Source organism: Macrobrachium rosenbergii, chromosome 41 (genome assembly GCF_040412425.1).
Source record: "Macrobrachium rosenbergii isolate ZJJX-2024 chromosome 41, ASM4041242v1, whole genome shotgun sequence".
Taxonomy (NCBI): domain Eukaryota; kingdom Metazoa; phylum Arthropoda; class Malacostraca; order Decapoda; family Palaemonidae; genus Macrobrachium; species Macrobrachium rosenbergii.
In genome coordinates this window covers 80,503,085-80,521,454 of record NC_089781.1, presented here as the reverse complement: position 1 = coordinate 80,521,454, position 18,370 = coordinate 80,503,085, and the positions used below count along the sequence as shown (strand labels likewise).

At 36.6% G+C, this 18,370-nt stretch overlaps 1 pseudogene; it reads right to left on the bottom strand.

Annotated features, from left to right (window-relative positions):
- Window positions 1-673: 673 nt before the first annotated feature.
- Window positions 674-18,370, bottom strand: part of LOC136826513 (GDP-L-fucose synthase-like) — a 20,640-nt pseudogene continuing 2,943 nt past the window's right edge.

Below are 18,370 nucleotides of genomic sequence, written 5' to 3'. Positions count from 1 at the left end.
TCGTTATACCGACGTCTTCCTTGGAGAAGACGCTCGATCTGGGGGTAGTAACCCCAGCTTTCCTGAAAGCTCTTTTTCTCTGGTATATCTAGCATTTTATACCTAGAAATTCGTGCTACAATGGAATTTCACCGGGTGACACGGGGCCTTCCTCAGAAATAGATTTTTCCTTTGTCAAAATCCCTATATATATATATATATATATATATATATATATATATATATATATATATATATATATATATATATATATATATAATTTATATATATATTAATTAATTTATTTTTTCCCAAGGGAAATTAACTCCATAGTTCAAAGTATAAAATCAAACTGAAAACCTATGGAATTTGCTTAAATCATGGTTTTCATAAAGAAGTCAAAACAAGCAATAAATTTCCTGAATCATTCCATTGTAATATTACATACAAGGAATGAAGGAATTCATTAAAAAGTCCAAAAGACAACTTTTACCTTATATTTATTGAGTTAAAGAAAATCTTTAACTCATAAACAAACTTATGAAGGATTAGCAAGCTTGATTTTCTAGATTACTAAAAATAAAGAACAGATTTAAAATAAGTCAACAATCCTTTGAATCAAGAAAAAGCACTGGATAAGAGCTAACATATAAAGTAATAATATTGCAGAAAAATCAAAGCCTTAACTAAATAATATTCAAACATGGTTCAGTTCTTGAGTACAATATTCATAAGCATAAGTGAAACTTTGTACAGTGTCAACATGAATTATGGCAATGGTCAAAGGAAAAACCAACTGATCCATGATAATTTTAACTTAGATCTGTTTAAGTTCTTGCTGTTTCATAATTTTCTTCAAACCAGCGTATTGTCTGTCTAATTCCTTCTCTTATGGGAGTAAACTTGAAGTTAGGCAGGAATTTTCTCATCTTGGCTGTGCTTACAGTCTTCTTGTACTGACCATCAGTCTTTGTTTCGTCAAATATAACCTCACCTTTAAAACCAGATTCCTCCACTACTATTTCGACAAGTTCCTTTATGGAAATTTCATCATCTTCATCAACTGTAAAAAAATTATGCAAAATACTATATGGAGAGAAAAATTAGTGATGGGATTAAAATAAATGACTGGGAAGTGTTCCCTAGACTAAAATCTTTGCAGAAAAAGGTTCAGACATAGTTGTGGTTGCTTGCGAAAAGGGGTGGAGGTGTGAGGAGGTGATGCATGCTAGTTGGAATAAGCAGGGTGTACACCAAAAGCAGTAATGCTTGAGGAGCTATAGTAGTGGTAGTACACAATTATGCAGAAATTAACAATGACCATTGCAGAAACATTAATCACAATAAATACTGCACAGTGGTAGCGATTTGTTTTGCTATGCTCAATAATGGAGGTTGGATATAGGGTGGGCGGAGGCCACAGCCATGTCAGAGCATGGTGCCCTAGGACTGGTTAGGTTAGGATGCATCCTAGTTGAAATATGTCTTTGATCTGCTTTTAAACAAGATGAAACCACAGAAATAATGTGCAGTTCTTATGCACTTTTACCCAATTTTTTTCCATTGCACGCCTTTTCCCTCTGAGATGGGGTGGCATCTTGTGTTCTTTTGAGGTCATCCATCCAAGTACTATACAAACCCAACGTTGTTTAACTTTCCTTCTTGAATAACCAGCAGTGAAACAAATATAAGTTTAATATATAAAACTGACATATTGTGAAAATTAGTTATTATGTACTTAAATTTGCAAACTCTGATGCTATATCCTCTCTTTTCATTGAATATCACCTCAATAAATTACTGTATAAACCATGAAATCATGGAAATAATAACCTCAGTAATGAAGGAGCAATGTCTAGTTGCCTAGCTACTGCACTCATAACCTGAGTTTCTGAGTCTACCAGTCTTCAGCAGATGCAGTTAAAAAAAAACAGGCTGTTATCACTTTCTACCTTGAATTTCTAAACAACCACCTTCCCCAAGATTCATTTAAAGTTGCAAAAAAATGTGCAAATATTAACAATTTTAGGGTTAGCTCATCTACAGTATTTCCCAACCCAGAGTTCATATGTAACAATAATCATATTTCTTCAAAAGAAAAATAAGTGCAGGTCATGATAAGATAGTGCGATGTTAGTTTATTAAAGTCAAGTAAGTTCAAGAAGTAAGCAACTGTGTAAAAAGTGACTTAATAATCTCTTCATAGGAACCAATATAGAATTATTTACAAAACACTGGAACTTTTATTATAGAACTACTTGCTAAAAGAATTAAATGATAGATCGTCAAAAGAGAAGCAAAAAGTCAATGTTACTGAGATGCTTACTAAGCATTATTAATTATGGAGATTTATTGCAAACAGATTACAGTACCTGATAAGAAGATGTTTTCTACGTCATCATATTCTCTAATTGCCCATATCATAAGCTTAGCCAAATCATATGAAAATATGAATTGCCGAAGTGGTTTTCCTGTTCCCCAAACTATCAAGGGAGTATTGTCTTCTTTGCACCTGTGTACCTGCATGTAAAATTTCTCATTAGCATGTGGGAATGCATCTTTTATTTACATCCCAAGACATTTCTTATGTCCAAAGAAAATGTAAAAAACCACAAACACAAAAAGTAAGCTTTAATAACTTCAGAATATAAAGTTGTATATTCTAAAATAGGGGAAGAACTTACACCTACAAAATCTCAAGCAGCTCTTTTTCAACGATGTTTTGGGTATTTATACATAAATATTTTCCATCAAGTTTTAGTAAATGCATATTGAACTTTGTCAGAGAAAAGTTCTTATTAAGAAATTGTTGGTTCAAAATCTGCAATAACAACAGATTTTACGAGTGTTCTTTTCTTGTGATTAAAAAAAAAACAGCATGAATGATACTACATACCATTACTCATAGTCTGTTTAGAGATTTTGCAAGGTATCTTTTACAGCAGCGAGTTGCTGTTAATGGGGAGTTTAGCAAACAAAGACCTACTGTGTCGCGAGTTCCACAGGGTAGTGCTCTTTTTCCACTGTTATTTTTAGTGTATACAAGTAATATGGTTGTTGGCCTGGAAAACAAGATTGTTCAGTATGCCGACGATGAAAACTTGTGGGTGTAGTAAAGTCTCCACTATGAGAAATAAAGCTGTCCTTAGTCTCAATTGTGGCATGAAGCAGATTAGTGAATGGTGTAGTTGGTGGGGTATTAGGTTGAACTCCAGTACAGTAAAACGAAAAAATTACTGATTAGCAGATGTTGTGCAGATTTTACACCCCATCCTCCCCTTCAGAAAGGGCCTCTGCTCAATGAGTCTGAAGTTTTAACTATTCTTGGTGTAATTTTTGACTCCTATTTTACTTTTGAGAAACATCTAATGAAAGTGACAGCAAATGCTGCATGAAAGTTAGGTATTGTAAGTAAAGCCTCATACATTATAACAGTGATAAAATCAATACGACCTGTTTTAGGTCATTTGTCCTCCCTTTAATTGAACACTGTTCTCCAGTGTGGATGTCTGCTTCTGCCAGAGATTTATCTCTTTTAGATATAGAGGTTCGTGGTGGTAGGTTTGTTCTCTTATATTAGCAGTTATGACTTTGGACCATCAATGAATGGTCTCTTGTTTGTCAATTTTTCATAAGCTGCACTTTAACAGAAATCTTTCACATTTACAATTGATCCCTGATTCTCTTTTCCTGCAGAGAACGACGAGATTTGCTGAACAGCAGCACCAATATGCAGTAAATGTACCTTGCTGTCAAGCTTCTCAATTTCAGAGATCCTTTATTCCTCACACCGTTGGACTGTGGAACAGTCTCCCTCAGGTGTCATGCAATTGGAACTTCAAAAGTTCAAGCAAAGACGTAATGTAATACTACCTAAAGGAATTCTCCTTGTACTTTTAATAATTTACTTACATTTTCATTTACCGGTATTCATTTACTAATTAGTTAATTTATTTTTTCTTTTCTAATAACTGATCTCTTCTTTCTGTATTTCCCATTTTCTTTTGTTACTTTATTCTAACAAACACCATATTCTTTGGAATTTTGAATTTCAAGTCAATGGCCCATGTGGGCTTGTTCCACATGAACAGCGTTCATTTTTTGACAAATAATAATAATCTGATTTTCACTTCTGATATCAAGAACTCTTGGGTTTGTTTGCAAAAATGGGAATAACTGACAATTTGTCATATTCAATAAGATACGTGATTTTGGGGAATGTGAGCTGTGAAAATGATAAATTCAGTTTTAGCTGGGCACTGGTTTAGTGGAAGGCAAGCAGCTAGTGGTACAGATGTCTTGATCCTTTCACAACATAGTAGGCAACTGGGAAAATTCAGTCTACTAATATTACTGAGGTACTCAGATATGCACGGTATTTTACATCAGTTACCTTTTGCATATGTAACAGGTAACATGTTCATTCTCCAATGGATGTAATTAAAGTGAATGGAAGTACCCATATATTACGAAAAAGACCCAAGAAAAGCAAATATAACAGACAAGATGATGCTGTTTATATTCTCAAACAAATTAAACAACACATTTACAGTTTACATTTAAGGCATGAAAAAATGACTATGAATTGGCAAAGATATGGCATGCCTGAAATTATGTTAAAAACTTCATGACAAAAACTTGATAAAATTATAACTGATACTGCCCAATAAATTAGTTTGGATGCCATGACTGCAATATTGTATACAAACTGAAAATAACTTACCTTATGAATCAGTCCTGGTATAACATGGGCATCCTCCAAGGAGAAGTTATCGTTAGGCCCATACAGGTTGGTTGGTATGACTGATAAAAAATTACATCCGTACTGCATACGATAACAACGGTTCATAACATCTAGCATCCGTTTTGAAAAGGAGTAGCCAATACTTGTTATGTGCGGAGCCCCATCGTGAAGCTGAAGGATAAAAAATGTTGCACTGTATTTCATTAAAGGTCTCCTTCAGATTTTTAAAGGTTTAACACTCTAATAGAGCTACGTTTACATGTCTGTAAGCCTAGCATTCTTAAAAAAATATATTGGAACTAATCATCATACCTGTATTTCAAACAATCCACATTAGTATTACAGTCTGAATCAATCAAGTATCTTTAGGAGTTTCTAGTTTTCAATTTTCAATCGCCAACCATAAAAATATATTTTTAATGAAATTTGGAATATGCACTAACCATGGATTCAGTGATGGGATAAGTGACGTTATCCGGGTAAATGCAGGTCGAGAGGCAAGAGATGAGTTTCTTCACTTTTATGTCTTTACATACCTGGTACACATTGGTGTTGATGCTTTGGTTTGTCAACTGAAAGAGAAAAACGTTTCTGGAGATTTCAGGCTTTTTACTGCACTTTGTGTTCTAATTCAACGGCTATACAGTATCTTTTTCATTCATAATAATTTTACCGTTTATCCACAAATTCTCTGATTATTAGATTTAGGCCTCAGCAATTTGAATGTAATTCAGAACATATATGCTAAGTTCGTGTCTTAAAGGCATTAAGAATCACTAGATTGGGGTTTGCAGTCATTAAAGATGACGGGTTGCAACCATAAAGAACCATCCATGGAACCAAAGGAAACTAAGAAAAAAAATGTTACATTAAGAGAGAATCCAAAAGCAATGAACTGTTATTCAACATTTATACTATTAGCAATGCTTTGAATCCTATGACATTACAATCTTAAGAACATAGATCTACCAGTTTCTAATTTTCCTGACAGCAGTGGTTTCTGCTAAACAAGTTAGAAAAAAATACAGATTTTGGTCTGAATCCATTAGCTTGTGGGCGAGAAATCAATAGACTTATGGAATGCACTGGCGGAAGTATAAAAATCGCCCATGCAAGGTCAATCAGACTATGGCAAGCATATCATTGCTGTGATGTTCTTCATAAACTGTGGTGTGATTTGCTTTAAAAGTTTGTGTAGGTTAGCTACGAGTCCATAGCGTCCTACAGAAATGGGAAGTATTCTTTTTCAACTGCACATGTTAACAAATTATATTTAGCTTTTATCAACTTAAACTGTGGCTTTCTTTCCTCTTATTCAGGTACCTTATGCTTAGCAGAAAACTTTGACCATTTCTATATCATGTGTCTTACAAATGGTGTTCATGTTGTTTATTTCAGAGAAGATCACATTTGCACTGGGGACACATGACACACACTTACAGGTGGTAGATGCTGAAGGAACAACAGTGTTCAGAGGTCTGCTTAAAAGGTTCAAACCTGTTCCAAGGCTTAAGCCTTTTTAAGCAGTCCATAGGAGCCTAATATTTCAACTCGATGGAAATGAAATGTATGGAATCAATAACAGAAACTGCCTTTGCACTCCACTGAAGGTAATCAAAGAGTATTGTTACATTAGCCATTATATTTAAGATTACTTCTAATTTTCAAGAGATAATAATTACTTCCATTCTCTGTTTCTCCCCAAGAGCTCTAAAATCCACTTCCTAAATTGCGCCAGACTACCTAATCTAATCTTATATAGCACAAGTTATCATAAAATGGCCTTATCATAATGTTTTTAGTATCTTCTAGTTTATGGATGGCCAGCAGACAGCTTCAGGAAGTAATTGTCAAATTTACTGTATTTTCGTTTTAGGAATGTCACTATAAATGCCAAATGTAAGTACAGTAAATTACTATAGGAAGGTGACTGCTCAGTGACAAACATGCAGTTTAAAACTTGAATGCACATATTCTTAGATTCAGCCGAATTCACTTCTTAGAGAAATTCACCTTTAATTATCAGATACTCATTTGAAACTTACCAAGACATCACTGTTGAACTTTATATTTCTAAACATCCTGAAACTGCAGAAGCCAAATGAAGTACGTGAGTTGGCATGTACTTCTCAATGACGTCACGAGTCTGATTTATATCCCTGCAAAAAAATATTAGAATAAAGTATTCGGATGGATTCAGTATACAGTACTGTATTCCATATCAATACTTTGTAATTCTTTCTTTCAGAAGCTTTTGTTACAAAAATACTAACATATATATATATATATATATATATATATATATATATATATATATATATATATATATATATATATATATATATATATATATATATATATATATATATATATATATATATAATTTCATGACAATATGACATAAAGTCAAAGACTTTAAAGAGGAGTTTATAGGTGTCTGTTCAAAGATATTCAGGCAAGCAAAACTGAATGAATTCGAGAAACTAAGATACTTACATAAGAATTACACAGCATCATTTTTTGCAAAGTACTTCTAATACAGATACAATTGTGTTTCCAATGCTGGAATGATTCTGTACGGCAGACAGCTTCTAGATTAGAAAATCAAGGATGGTTTTGATGAAATGACAGACCGTTCCCATACTCCTTGTGTCATAAATCAAAACATCTCCTTTCCTCATAAAAATTATCATTGAGTACGTAAGAGGGATCAATATTTTTGTGAAGAGTACCACACACACGTACAAAACAGACTCCTACGAGGCTCCTCCCAGATTTACCCTGTGGTAAGGTACACCTTACAGTGTACTTTCCACAGCCCACTGCAATGAGTACTGAAATATCACTGTAGCATACCTTTGGCGCCCAAGATGCAATACTCTCAGTCTTTTAATCTGCATCTATTTTATTGTGATATATTCTGTCCTGGCCGTTCTAAACTCTTAAGCCTTAATACGTTTCGTTTCTTGTTATTATCTACAAGCAAATCCTTCAGACAAACCCCATCAGTCTAGCAACGCGACTCAGAGCTCTAGTTAAACGAATATAATTTTTATTGGCGCAATATAGACATAATTTTAACATTTTAGTTTTCCTTCTCCTTCTGGAAACACTTACAGCGTTTACAGATTTCTCACAATTTTCCATACTCTCCTCTGCAACAACTCCCGAGCTTTACTTTCCCTTTCTCCCCTGCAATATATCGAGAGTCTTACCTTTTCATTCCTTTCTCTTACGATATGCCAGTATCTTCAGCTTCTTTTCTTTTCTCATTTTCAACTAGTCCAGACTTATAACATTTCTCCTTACTTTTCCTTAAAACATATCCGAATTATTATGCACTTTCTGTCTTATGTTATTCATCACAATTCTTAGCATTTTTTCTTACTTTGCCCTGTAATACATCTGATAATTTTTTTATCTTCCATTAAACTCTGGTTCCTAGCATTCTTTTTAGTATCCTTGCAAAACAGATTTTTAGCCGTTTTTTCTGACTTTAATCTAGAATACATAAAAACCGTAAGCATTTCTTCCTATTTTCCATTGCAGTAATTCCAGTTCTGTATCACATTTCTTACTTGTCCCTGCTTCGTAGCATTTTTCATAAATTTCTCTTGCAACATACTCAGATGTTTATTAACTTTTGCTTACTTTTCCCTGCAATGCACCCATCTTTAACCTTTCCTCTTAATGTTCAATACAATGCATCGAGAGTTTTAGCATATTTTGTTTTTTAGATATTTAGAATTTTAGCTATTTGTTCCATGCTTCGCCCCCGCCCCCAACCCACACCCAGAAGGTAGAAAAAAGATAACAGGTCGAAATGACCTCAAGAAATAAATAAGATTTGTCACAGCTGTAGGGAAATAATATACAACATGAAAACATGAGAAATGCGAATATAGGGATAAAAAAAAATTCTACAATGACGAAGCTTGCAAGGAAATAAAACTGAGTTTAAGCTTTAAAAAACCCAGTTATAATCAGATAAATTATTTTGCTGTATAAAAAGTTCAAAAGGTATTGCTGTTTAAGTCTTGCTTAACAACAAGAACAGCAATAATGATATGTGAGGGAGAGAGAGAGAGAGAGAGCGCTACTTGCCTCAAATCACCATCTTTGGAGTTAATAAATATCCACTCTTCGTTGGGCCGCTTTTCCACCTTGACGACTCTCTGGAGAGCGTAGCCGAGCATACCCGACCCTCCAGTCACCAAAATTATCATCTTTTCGTCCATGATTGCCTTCAGAAGATCTGGAAAGAGAATTGGGGAATGAGAATAGCATGAATTAGAAAAGAGAACTAAAGGTGAGAGTGTGCTGAAAAAAAATTGCATTTTGATAAGAGAATCTGTAGGTAAAAAAAAAGATTACAAAGTTTATACACGTATTCCTGAATGTGGCAGGTGCTTTGTAAATAGATCTGATAAAAAGCGTGCCTATAATGTTCAGCATTTATAATGTCTCTTGCAAATGGAATCTGCTGAAAGAATAGCTTAAAACATGTTGTCGATTGTGGCAGGGCTAAAATTTAATGTTATACAAAAACAGAACCGAAGTTACATAAATTCGTGATGTTTTAGAAATAATTGGTCGAGTATACAACAGCATTACGCTGCGCCAGTATCCGTCACATACAAGTGTTCCGATGATACTGCGGCAGTAAGCGTTGTTTCAACTTCGGTATTTTACAATAAATGACTTAATCCTGTCACCTACGATTACATTACAAGAGAGAGAGTTATCTGGAAGCTATTTTGAATTCGCAGTATTTATGTAAAAAATTGAAAGGAATAAGGAAATAAATTTCAAATTGCGTCACCTGAAAAATCTTGAGAAAATTAATGAAACTCACTTAACGTCGTAATTATCCTTATGTACGCACGAAAACGAGGTGTATCATGACTGCCTCTTTCTCTCGCTAAAATAAAAACCTCGCCAATACCTATCAGCGATATTCGTAAAATGAAACTATAGATAGCCGCTGCTTTGGAAAATGAGAAACTTTCGATCTTTTAACCCATTGAAAATGATCACCCTAGACAATCTTTTGTTGATGACACATTTTACTCAACTTCTCAAATCTTTCAGAGAGAGAGAGAGAGAGAGAGAGAGAGAGAGAGCAAGTTTTTGTGATATATATATATATATATATATATATATATATATATATATATATATATATATATATATATATATATATAGAGTATTCGAACTGACCTACTTACTTTATTCCTTCTCAGGGATCAAATCAGGAGTCTGGCCGAGATCCAGGAAAATTACTATTACAGCTTGATTAGCTGACTGCGATGTTTGGGTCAGTGAGTACCCTAATAAGAAAACAGTTGGGCTGAAAGCCTTAATTCAACAAGGAATGACAGCAAATAACACTGAGGGTTACTTTAAAAGGGAATATATTTGCAAATTAAACATAAATCAGAAGGCTGGGGATTGACAGGTAGGGAAAGTAATATTCTGCCTCGAGACTGACTAACTCAGCAATGGGTCACGTATTGAAGAATAAATGAAGGATCCTCTTGAAAGGGTCTCTGATGGATTGGTTGCAGGGAATGCCACCACAAGGGGCACAAGATAAATATTCGTTTCCACAGCGACGACCGTTTTATAACGGAGCGATGAAGAGCTTCATCGAGAAAATGCACTAGGAATGGAGGGATGAATTTAATGTGTCACACTTGAAAGTAATGGGGTAGCCACAAGGGGGTCATGTGGTCAGCTCGAAAAGTTAAGTATACCTTAGTTTAACCAGACCACTGAGCTGATTAACAGCTCTCCTGCGGCTGGCCCGAAGGATTAGATTTATTTTACGTGGCTAAGAATCAATTGGTTACCTAGCAATGGGACCTACAGCTTACTGTGGAATCCGAACCACATTATAAAGAGAAATGAATTTCTATCACCAGAAGTAAATTTCTCTAATTCTTTATTGGCCGGTCGGAGAATCGAACACAGGCCCAGCAGTGTGCTAGCAGGGAACGATACCAACCCGTCAGCTCGAGAAGGAGCTTGCAAGGGGCAGTGTGTCCAGTCTTTCGCCAGGTATGTTTCTGACTTCTGAGAGAGTTGCTCTGGCGTCAGGTGTATTTAAGCCCTCGAGGATTAAGACTTGGTCATACTTAGAGGTCGCTGAGATCGCAGCTGAGTCACAATCTCCGTTTTCTGTCAAGCCCTTCCAAATTCTGGTGACTTCTGGCAACCCATGTTCGCCAGTTTTTATGGGGAACTCAACTTTCCCGGTGGTTTTTAGCAGGCTTTAACTCCATTCGCCTTTCACCTGAAAGGAGGCAATGTCAAGTAGTCACCAGTTCTTAGGAAAGGTCAAAGATGTACCAAAAGGAGAGTATGGAGAGAGAAGTTAGGTAGGGAAGAGTTTCTCATGCCCTTCCTCAGTTAGTTATCAGTATGAAAAATACTTTATTTACTTTATAAATCAGTTGGGAGTTGGGTTTGCTTATAAAGTGGTTACCCACGTTACAATAAATATATATATATATATATATATATATATATATATATATATATATATATACATACATACATACACATACATATATATTTTGCATCAAACTTCAATTATACCTGCTGGCACTTGTGTATTATCTAGACGATCTTTATTTACTATTCAGTCATTCAATGAAATACTTCTTTCACTTTAAAAAAAAATAATTTTTTTTCTTTACGCAGCACTTTTTAGCATGGAGAAAGAAATAACCCAGGCACTATAAAATCTTATTTGCTTAAAAATAGTCAGGACACAGAAATAATAATTGAGAAACACTTTCATACTACAACCAGATTTCTTTTCTTCTCAGAACTGAAATAATTTAGCTGGAGCGGAAGTGAAACAAATTCAATAAAACAACCCCTTGCCTTACACTTTAATGATCCTTACACTCGATAACCATAGGAGGATAAAAACATAATGCACTACTAAGTCTCGCCAGTCATTCTTGTTGTATAGCACTGAGAATGATATGCATCTCTCCACCTTGAAAGAAGATCACAATAACTGGCTGCAGCAACTTCAAAATCTGCCCAAACAGAGAGTATCAATACTGGTGAACTTAATGATGTCCTTGCCTTTACCCACTCTTTCAAAGTTCAAGCTTTATCAAGCCACCCCTCATAATCATAGTGCTGTCAAGGAGGATTATTCAGAGGGACTGCTAGGTCCAAATCCCTACCATTAAATGTCACAGCAGTAGCTTCCAAAGGAGAACACTTCAGTCCCAATTTACTCCACCACCAAAGAAAACTTCCCACTGGCTCTTTGCCTGGTCACTGCACCCTCCTATCCACAGTGGTGGGACGACTCGGTGACATACATCGAAGGCCAGGTCCGACCATCCTAGTTTTGTTCTTACAAAACAGCGGAGTCTCTGTTGGTCTATAGAGTCCAGAGGTCCACATTACGCCTCTTGATCTCTTCAACAACTTACCACACTTATGAATCGCCTCAGGGGGATGGCCTGTACTTGCACTCAGCTGGCTTAATCTGGACCAACCAACTGGATAGTGATGGATTATGCATGTTACAAAATTCGGAACATCAAAGAAAATGGTTGCCAATGAGCAGCAGAGGAAAGGGACAGGTAACTGGCCTGGCACATCATGTCCTAGACACCGAATATACATATGTAACTGCTAGCGAAGGTGACCTTTGAAAGCTGGGTCAGCTGTTCGCAGGGTCCATTTTGACTATACACAGCATATAGGAAAATGCTGAACCATTCGCATACCACAAGAAGTCGCAGAGCCCCTTGGTAATGTCATGAGAGTGCGTTCATATGTGCATTGCATAATGAATATAAAATGGGAGTGATCATCGTAGGTGGGGGCATTGTGATCCGTTATCGGTATAATTTAGCATGTGTCTGTGAAAAAAGAAGCAGCACACATGGAGGCTGTGTTCCAGAGGATTTTTGTGAAGCGAGTACAACTCATAAACGTTTTAGATCTTTTTTTCAGACTCTGGAAAAACTCTATCCATGCTGCAGTGAAATCTTGTGGTTATGCATTTGTATTTTGTGAATTTGGTTTTTAATATAACGCTGTTCTTTTACAGATATTCCTTCCTCCTTCCTTCACGTTCCTCTTCAAGGAAGGGAGTGGTGTGACATTGTTGAATTTGACCTGATTCTATTATTTGACCTGTTTATGTTTTGAATGACAGATGAGTTATTTCTGTATTTCCTTAAATAATTGGGTGTTTATGATTTTGGACCTTATTTCCTGAGAAGAATTTTTGATAGTTATGTTGAATCATTCGTTTTCATTCTTCGTAATTTTTAAGAAGTTATTTTCGTTATTTTTTTGTCAATAAAGGTTTAGTTTTGTACTTAGTATCTCATTCCAGTAGTCCTTAGAATTTAGTTAGGGAAAGGTACAACTTATGATGTCGGCTCACGCTACACGATATCACTCAATACCTCGTGAAAAGCGAGATACCAACCTCTGTTCTTAAAACGGAGACTTAAATATAGTATAGGCTTCAGGATTGGCCTATTACACATACATATGTTTAACTCAGATGGCTGCTGGTAACCCATAAGGCAGACTTATTGGTCTACACAAATCCCTTGCACAAATTCACCATCCATTGCTAACAGGCATGGTAAGATCGTATACCAGTGAGTAAATATCAAGGCCTGAGCAGGGTTTGAAGTCAGGAATGCCACTGAGGGGGGCCAAGCAATAACCGTTTCTCGAATCAGCCATAAAGAGTTGTTAAACGGATAAAGCCAATGAAACCAATGTTCCCCACCTGAAACAAACTCACAGGCTTGAATTCCAAACAGGGTACTGGTACTTTTATATATTATTCCATTTGCCTGTAAATTATTCCCACAGAAAGTTTTTAAAATAATGACGAGTTACTTCAGACGTTTGATTATATATATATATATATATATATATATATATATATATATATATATATATATATATATATATATATATATATATATATATATAAAAAATGAACGTTTCAAGAGGCCCTGGGATTCAGATATTATAGATAAAATCTTCCTCCAACCAGCGATTAAGAAGATCAAAGAGAAACTGTCAACTGGAGTGACATAACAGCTGACCAATGGACCCTCTGGTATAAATACTGCTTTTCTGTAACTCTCCTCATTCACTATTTGCCTGATGAGAGAGACAGTTGGTCTCTGAAATATACCCTTTATTTTCTACATTTTGGCATTTTTATGGGCTCCTTCTATATGTGTATATGTATATATAAAATTCTCTCTCTCTCTCTCTCTCTATATATATATATATATATATAAAATATATATAAATATATATATAAATATATATATATATATACTGTATATATATATATATATATATATATATATATATATATATATATATATATATATATATATATATATATAGAGAGAGAGAGAGAGAGAGAGAGAGAGAGAGAGAGAGAGAGAGAGAGAGAGAGAGAGAGAGAGAGAGAGAGAGAGAGAGAGAGAGACTTTTATATATATACATATATATATATATATATATATATATATATATATATATATATATATATATATATATAAAAGGAAACCATCCGTGAGCTAATACTGTACTATAACATTATTCTAACGATCGAATTTGTAACAGAGGGAATGATGGGAACAGTTGTCAGCATTCACCAAAGACGGGAAGAGAAGACACGATAATGATTACTTTTCACTTAATTAATATTTCATATTTAAAGGAATCTTATAATTATTCCTTTTCATCGGTAATATACAGTACTGCTCTTACTTTTTTTTTTAAAATACAGACATTTTTCCCTTGGCATTAATGCTTTAAGAAAAATTATTTCAACTGCTGTTGGTTTCGTTATATAGTAAATCATGCTGATCATATTGACTTAATATGCGATGTTAAAATGATTTAAAATCTTCGTGGTTTTCCCTGGAAGTTTCGGATTCCTTCCGTCTCCAGCTATAGCTCATAAATACACTAAAATCGAAGTCTCCAGACACAAGCTCAAACATCCTTAAAATCGTCTTGCAGTCTTCGGAGGCAGCTCGAAGCTGAACAGAAGAAGGCAAAGAATTTACAAGGTTATCATAATAAATAAATTCAGTGGACAATATTGTAAACATGGAAATATGGACTACATCGCACAACAGTATGGAGTCGACGTTCCAGCTTTAGGCGATTTATAAAGCGGCAATAATTGTATTATCACATTTGGGAGGCGAGTTCTACACTCGAGATAAGCACGAAAGGGAATCAAGAAGAGAGGGGGACCATGGAATGGAGACTTTCAAGAACTTTCACGAGAAGAAAGCAGAGAGAGGAGCTTTGTATTGCCAGAATTACCATTTGATCAACAGATCGATGAAATCTCATAAGAATCCAGAGGACTTTTCCCCTTTTCGGAATCCTCCAGTTTCCAGTTCCTGGAGACAAGAGCGAGAGGCCATTTGCGCATGCGCCTGACAAGTTCCAACATCCTTCACACCGTCTTCTGAAACAGGATTGTACTTATTCGAAAAGCTGAGTAAAAGTAAGTGACATAGTTACCAAATAATGACAGTGAATAGTTGTACACTTATGAACCCAGCGTTCGACTCTCTGAGCCGCCAAAGAAGAATTAGAGGAATTTATTTCTGGTGATAGAAATTCATTTCTCGTCATAATGTGGTTCGGATTCCACAATAAGCTGTAGGTCCCGTTGCTAGGTAACCAGTAGGTTCTTAGCCACGTAAAAATAAGTCTAATCCTTCGGGCCAACCCTAGGAGAGCTGTTAACCAGCTCAGTGGTCTGGTTAAACTAAGATATACTTAACTTTTTTTGTACACTTATGAAAATAAAATAAGAATAACATCGCCGACGTGCTCTAGACAAGCAACTACATGTGTGACAGGAAAGGAAAACAAATGAAAGGTTGAAGCGATGCTGAAACAATCTAAAATCTTCGAGCCTTCCTGAAAGTGTTTTGGAATCCGTCGGTCTCCAGCTGAGCTATAGCTCAGTAAACCCTACCTTCAAAGGCTCCAGAAAGAAGTTTCGCGATCCTTCAAATCGTCTTGAAGCCTTCCGAGATGGGATGTGTCTTATTTGAAAAGCAAGGTAAAGGAACACTGCTATATTATAGTCAGGATGCAAGTTATTCTCTCCAGACCAAGACGAGATGGAATCAAGACGAGAGGAAACTACACTGGAGGAACCCAGTCTCAAGGACAAAGGCCCCAAAGGTGCCCTAGGGAAGCCTTCCTTTAGCCTTAGCGATACTCTTGACTGGGGAAGATCCTCCTTAGAAGCTGCTTCCCTGGAGGGAGGCTGGTTTCCAGCCAGGCTAGGGGAGCGGGCCTGGGGAGGGCCTGAACCACAAAGATGAAGGACCCCAAGGCACCCTTGACAGGGGAAGATCCTCCTCAGAGGCCGCTTCCCTGAAGGGAGGCAGGTTTCCTGCCAGGCTAGGGAAGCAGGCTTGGGGAGGGCCTAAACCGCGAGGGTGAAGGACCAAAGGGCACCCTAGGAAAGCCATCCCTTGAGGATACCCTTGACAGGGGATGATCCTCCTAAAAGGTTGCTTCCCTAGAGGGAGGCTGGTCTCCTCCCCGGCTAGGAAAGTGGCCTGGGGAGGGCCTGAACCAAAAGGGTGAGGGACTTCAAGGCACCATAGGGAAGCCTTCCCTTGAGAGCACCCTCTACAGGGGAACATCCTCCTCAGAGGCTGCTTCCCTGGAGCGAGGCAGGTTGCCTGCCAGGCTAGGGAAGCAGGCCTGAGGAGGGCCTGAACCACAAGGGCGAAGGACGTCAAGGCACCCTATGGAAGCCTTCCCTTATGGGAACCTTGACAGGGGAAGATTCTCCTCAGTGGCTGCTTTCCTGAAGGAGGGTAGGTTTCCTGCCAGCTAGGGAAGTGGATCTGAGGAGGGCCTGTACCACAAGGGAGAAGGGCACCTAAGGCTCCCAAAGGAAGCCATCTCTTGAGGGTAGGCTAACTTTGACAGGGGAGGGTCTACCTTGAAGGCTGCTTCCCTGGAGGGATGTAGGTTTCCTGCCAGGCTGGGGAAGTGGGCCTGGGGAGGGCCTGAACCACAAGGGTGAGGGGTCTTAAGGCGCCAAATGCAAGCCATTCCTTAGGGGCACCCTTGACAGGGGAAGAGCCTCCTCAAAGGTTGCTTCCCTGGCTGAAGGTAGGTATACTGCCAGGCTGGTATCTATAGATATATATAATATATATATATACACACATACATACATATTATATATATATATATATATATATATATATATATATATATATATATATATACATATACACACAGTGTAAGCCAGAATACATTGGCACAGGTGGGCCACAGCATATAGAAGGGCAGGGTGACAAGGAGCTAGCCAGTCATCAGAAGGTGATATATTTATTGCTGATGCATTTCATAACAACATAGTTACATCATCAAGGCTAAAAGAGAAAACAACACAAATTAAAAATACATGGAATATACCTTCGACTTTAAATCTCAACAAATTATATAAAACATACATTAAAACAAAACAATTTAAAAAGCACCTGCTAGACTCAAAGTTGAAGGCTAAATGATTCGGAAAGGAGGGTGAAGCAGAGAAGAAAACCAGCTCAAGCCAGATACAACCGTACAGAGGTGGTGTGATTGTTCAACTTGGGCACTAGCTGCTTAAATAACTACTCTATGATGAGCAGTTCCTGTAAACAGCTTGTTTGGCCCAAGGCAGAGACGTCAGAATAATTGATATTGGTATTACAAATTTTTGTTTGATTTCTGATATTAGAAAATTCGGGATTGGACAATCTACAGCCTGTACAATGGCTGACACCACCATGTGAATCAGCTCTGGTCTTAAGCAATCGTTTAGTCGAACCTACGTAAGTCCCCAAATTACATCTGGGGCAAGTATATTTATATATGACTGAGGATTGCATTATTGGGCAGATTCTGTCTTTAAATTTAAAAAGTGATCCTATTGTAAGGGGATTTTTTGGAATTAAAATGACTTGCAACATAATTAAGTGTTTTTCAATTGCAGACTTGAGATTCCTTCTAAATTTGTCATCTTGGATGCGCGGAATACTGGCATATAGTTCCTTTCGTGGAGCAGTGCTTATGGAAGGGGAGTCCGATAGTTTCTTATTTAGAAAATTCTTGCAATGTTTGAAGAAAACAAGTGAGGGAAACCAGTTATTGGTAAAATATGTACACAAGAACAATATTCCTTTATGATATGAATCCAAGGAAGAGGTTAGAGTGTAAGCCTGATGAAGCAAGGTAAAAATTGAATTGAGTTTAAAATTATAAAAAGCTTTCAAACTCCATACATCCAAGATGGCAAATTTAGAAGGAATCTCAAGTCTGCAATTGAAAGAACCTTTAATATATTGCAAGTTATTTTATTTACAAAAATCCCCTTGCAGTAAGATCACATTTTAAATTTAAAGACAGAATCTGCCCAATAATGCAATCCTCAGTCGTATATAAATATACTTGCCCCAGATGTAATTTGGGAACTTGCATAGGTTTGACCAAACGATTGCTTAAGGTCAGAGCTGTTTCACATAGTGGTGTCAACCATCATACTGGCTGCAGATTGTCCACTCCCAAATTTTCTAATATCAGAAATCA